Source organism: Propithecus coquereli, unplaced genomic scaffold (assembly GCF_000956105.1).
Source record: "Propithecus coquereli isolate 6110/MARCELLA unplaced genomic scaffold, Pcoq_1.0 Scaffold210, whole genome shotgun sequence".
Taxonomy (NCBI): Eukaryota; Metazoa; Chordata; class Mammalia; order Primates; family Indriidae; genus Propithecus; species Propithecus coquereli.
Window position 1 is genome coordinate 1229916 of NW_012146079.1, and position 5791 is coordinate 1235706.

Sequence of the window (5791 nt, forward strand, 5' to 3'; positions counted from 1 at the left end):
CAACATCTTTTTAAAAAAAGGAAGAAAAGGAAGGAAAGAAGGAATGGAGGGAAGGAGGAAGGAGGGGGAGAGGGAGGGAGAAAAAATAAGCAGGAATAAAATGTTCCTGGACTCTCCTCCTCCCTCAAGATAAAGCCCTGTCTCTTTCCTTTACTTACAAATATTTTGAAAGAGCCTAAGGGAAACGATGGTGGATTTGAGAACTCCATAAAAATCCGCAAAATTTCTATATGCCAAAACATTCTATAAACTCAGTTATAAGGCAAACAAAAAAACTGGAAAAATATTTACATGAAATGTGCCAAAGGTCCATAAATTTGATACATATAAAATTCATTCAAATCAATATGAAAACACCAATAGAAAAGTGAGCAAGATTAAGGAACGAAAAATTTATAGAAAAACAAATGAGTAACAAATGCCTACAAATTTTTGACTACAATAGTGACTAAGGAAATTCAGATTAAAACAATGAGGTACTTTTAAAAGGTTAATTTGGTAAATTTTTGTAATGACAATGGTCATTGTTGGTTGAAAGAGTATCCTCACAGATCCTACTAGCAGAGTGAATTTGTACTACTTTTCTGAAAAAGAACTTGGTAATACAGGCAATCTTCATTATTTGCAGATTCTGTATTCACCTACTGGCAAACGTCTGTTTGTAACCCCCAAATCAATTCTGTGAGACTTTTGCAGTCATTTGTGCACCTGCACAGAGTGGCAAAAAACACGGGCCACTTAAAATGTATGCTCCCAGCTGAGGTCAAACAAGGTGAGGCTCTGCCTTCTTGTTTCAGCTTTCAGACTGTAAATAATTGTCCATCATGGTCTAATTTATGATGTTTTATTCATTAATAAAAGTTACATAATACCATCTTTGTATCAGTCATCAGATGTTTCAAATAGAAAGTTGATTATTTTCAATAATGGTTGGAAGTTCTTTTTGTTGAGGTGTTGAAGGTGAAACAGTATCATGAATGTTACTGTAAGTTCTATTAAAAACTCAACATTGAAGATGAAGTAACTTGATCTTGCAGTAATATGGATACTTATTTTGGTGGAGCACAGGGTTGTGGTAAAAGTAATATTTGCACTAAATTAAGAAGCCTGTGGAGTAAAAGTGTACTTGGAAATGGTTGTGATCCAAACACAGTTGAAACAAGCTGTGATATCTTCCCAATTGAAATAGAAATTGTCCTTGTCAAAGTGTATAGATATTTTGATATACAACTTTAGAGTAACTGAATCAAAAAGTTTCGTGATGAAGCTGACATTGAAAACAACATAATCTACGTTGGTGGTACATACATTTCCTCCAGCTTTTAGAATTACTTTATAAATCATCCAAACCATCCTATAGTGGAATTTTTTTTGTGACTGCATCTTTTAAATTTTATTTGCATTTTGTTCAATATTATTTGGTGCAGTAGGCTAAATAATGGCTACCAAGCATGTATCTAGGTCTTAACTTCTGGAACCTGTGAATGTTACTTTATATGGCGAACAAGGACTTCACAGATGTGATTAAGTTGAGGATCAAGATGGGGAGATTGTCCTGTATTATCTAGGTGGACCCTAAATGCAATCACATGTATCCTTATTTTTATAAGAGGTACACAAGAAAATTTGACACCGGCAGAAGAGGAAGAGGCCCTGTCACCATGAAATCAAAGACTGGAGTGATGTAGCAACAGGCCAAGAACTGCTGGCAACCACCAGCCCTAAGAAACTGATTTCAGACTTTTGGCTTCCAGAACCGTGAGAGAATAAATTTCTGTTGTTTTGAGCCACTGAATTTGCAATAATTTGTTACAGAAGCCACAGGAAACTAATAGTGTTGGAAATTTTTAATCAAGGTATTTGACGAATATATTACCAAAACTTCAGGATTTTAGCTCTTTGAGTTGCAATGATTGAAAACAAAGCTTGCAAACAAGATTTTGAAATCTGTCTCAACAAATGTAGGAGGAGACCTGAACAAATTAAATGATGAGAGTTCAAAGCATGCGTAAGATTTAACTTGAAATGTCTCAGCTTTTGAGAAAAATCATTTGATGAAATTCCTACTTATAATTGTGCAAATTTATATTCCATATTGGAATAGAATCAATTGAGAAGTCCTAAAATTTTGCAGCATCTAAATATGGCAAGTGAATCAGAAATAGAAACACCTTATTTGATAAATTTTGTTTGTTTTTTTTTTTTTGAGACAGAGTCTCACTGTGTTGTCCGGGCTAGAGTGCCATGGCGTCATCCTAGCTCACAGCAACCTCAAACTCCTAGGCTCAAGCAATCCTCCTGCCTCAGCCTCCCGAGTAGCTGGGACTACAGGCATGAACCACCAGACCCGGCTAATTTTTTCTATATATTTTTAGTTGTCCAATTAATTTCTTTCTAATTTTAGTAGAGACAGGGTCTCGCTCTTGCTCAGGCTGATTTCGAACTCCTGAGCTCAAACAATCCGCCCACCTCGGCCTCCCAGAGAGCGAGGATTACAGGCGTGACCCACCGTGCCCGGCCATAAATTTTGTTTTTTAAAAAAATATCAAATTTAGTCTGCATATAGGCAAAATGACAGAATATTAGGTTAAAATATTTACACATTTCAATAGAAAACATAGTATTGAAAGTACTCTTCATTTATTAGAATTTGCTCTGAGCTTTTTAGTGTACATTAGCAGCTGTAGAGAGACTAATTGTTCAGTTAAAAATATTGCAATCTATAGAGAAGAGCTCATTGAAAATATCAACATTTTACATTTATTCACCATGATTGGACTTTTAAAGAAGATTGTACACAATTTTATAGAAAAAGTGAAAATAATAAGACTATTTGAAAAAATACTCTTTAGAAAAATGCCAGTAACATTCATTAAAGATACATAATAAAAAAACTGATCAAATTATGTGAATATGTACCGAGAGCAATTATTCTGCTTCTGTTATTTTTAATGTTCAGATAATCAATAGAAGTTTTTTAAAATTTTGCTTTTGAATGTATGCACACATACTCATACATATGTTTTTATTATTTTGGAGAAAATTCTATTTTTGAAATTAGCTTTTGAGTAGCACTATTTATAGCTCCACCAATGCGATAAAAACCAATTCTTTGGTCAATAAAAATTTCAAAAATTACACAATTTAAATTTTGGCACCTTCTCCTTTTCATTCTTCAAGGTGTTTGAGTTTGGATGATAAATTATATAATTTAACACTCTTCTTGAAGAAAAAAATGGCCTAATCCAATTTTACCTCAGTCTTACCCTCTCAAAATCTATTCAGCATTTGGTAATTTTGCTCATTCTTTTCAGGGAATTAGAAAGCAAACTGAGGTAGACATTGTGCTGAGTGCTTTATATATGCATATGGGCTTAGGCATGTAAATATGAAATATGTATCCATAGCTCCATCGTAAGGATAAGGAAACGGGTTTATAGACATAAAGTGGTGCCCAGAAATGTTAACTAGTAGGCACCAGAGGTGGAATTTAACCCCACTGGATCTACCAACTTTTTCCTTTCTTCCCTTAGTGTCTAGAATATAAGCCACTCCAATTTAACCGCCAGGTCCACATCTTTCTCCTTCAGTGGTTATCTCTCATCTTCCTTGTCCATTCTCTTTTCAGCTTCGAATCTCACCTCTGTTTAAATCTTGATATGTATAACTCTCATCAAGAACTCTGCTTCCTAAAGTTCTTCCTCACCTGATTAAGGCCAAATTAAGCATGCTGGACCCCAAGTTAAAAAGAAGCTTCATCCTTGAGAGTGCAATGTTTGATATAGGAAACATATCTCATTTTCTTCTACCTCTTAATCTTAAGGACACAGGACTTTTCATTCTTGGGTCCCATAGGTTTTGAGTAGATATTTAATGCTAACAGAGCAGGGGGGATGGTACCCATCTTAATACCCTGGTCTATGGCTGGGTACCCATTGTCAGTCTTCTGGGGAAAGCCCTGAAGAGCAGGGTGAAATCTCAGCAGGTAGCTCCAAGATGATCAGAAGATACTAATACAATGGCCTCATCTACCTGGCTTGACACAGGTGTTTTATGAGCTCAGCGCTCTGCTTCTTAACATCACAAGTGGTGGACAATAACCAGCAGCTTCTTTCTGCTCACCCAGATTGCATGTAGAAGCTCTAGCTCAACCGCTCCAAAGTCAATGGCTGAATGAATTTACTCCCTGCCTTCTGCCCAAAAAAATCACTTTAGTTTACTAGCTTTAATCTTATCTTTATAATACCCTTTAAAAATACATATATTTATATATGTACACTCATTTGTCTATCCTAGACTTCTTTCTGCTGTATAGACCAAAAGGACAGCTGAAGAGGAGGAAGAGAAAGAAACATAACATAGCCATACACAAGAGCATAATCTTTAAACTGCACATTGCACATGAAATATTCTCAAAAAATTTTGTGTATATTTTTTTCTGTTAACCAAACTAAACAGTAAAAATTGAGTAAATTTGATCAGTGGCTTACTGTGAATTCCTCTGCTGCTTGTGTATCGAGTGAGGGGTGGTTCCAGTTGGACCGGGTCATGACTCCCAAGGCTTTCCTCCTTGAAATTTGTTTGTTCAAGAAAGCCCCTGTCCTTCTTCATGTTTGCTCAGAGAGATCAACGGATTGTTTCCGTCTCCATCTTTAACATATCTACTTGACATTTTTGCAGGGCCTTGACCCTCGTTGTGTTTATCCAACACAAATCTTTGGACACCTTGCTGGGAATAGGTCATGCCAAGGCATGAGCACCATGATCAGCTAACGTTTCATGAACACTTCCTTGTCCATGCTCACATATGACACCTCAGGGTTTCAATGAGTAAAGTCGCAGCAACTCCAGGACATACACACGCAGGATGAAGCCTAACTGAATGGTAAGTATTTCCAGAGATAATACTATTTGGTTTTAAGTTTCTCAATCTTGGCATTATTAACCTCTTGGGCTGCGAAATTCTTTGTTGTAGGGGGTTTTCCTGTACGTTATGCTTAGCAACGTCTCTGGCCTCTACCCATTAGATGCCAGTAGCACCCCCTTTTCCAGTTGTGAAAACCAAAAATGTCTCCAGACATTGTCAAATGTCCCTCGAGAGACAAAACTGCCCTCAGTGAAAAAACACTGAAGTTGACTTTCAGTACAACCCTCCAGCAGGGATAAAGGCCTTATTTAGATTACATCCTAAAGCACAATTTTACTTCACCAACATCACAGAAGGACGACTGTCAACTCAAAGCACTCCATGATGTCTTACAATATGCTAAGATATAGCAGACAGCTGTGCAAAGACTGTTTGAAGCTAGGAACTCGATCAGCTATAATCTTCATTACATAAGTCATTATGTCTCTACTGACCCTCCAATGACAGCCTATTTAGATTGAGAATGCCTGCTAAGGCAAAGCATTCAACATCATTGTAGCTAGACTGTTTCACGAATACAGATCAGTTGCCAGTTTGGTTGTTGAGTTCCAGGCACTGCTACACAATCTGATTGATTTTACTATTTCCAATAAAAATCGTTTTTTAAACCAAATGGACTAGGGAAAGCATCCTTTGTTTTAAAGCAAGCTGCACAAGCATTATATCATCACCATCGGAAAAACATTGCCAAAAACAGTATTGCATGGGCTGGAAAGTAGATCCTATATGCTCTATAGTACTATTTAAAAGTTTAAAATCCTTTTTATTAATACCATAAGAGAGCCCATTCAGGCTTAAGAAATTAGAAGATAAATTTCATCTTTCATCATGTTTCTAGAACTTTTGTTTTTTTTTTTTTTTTTT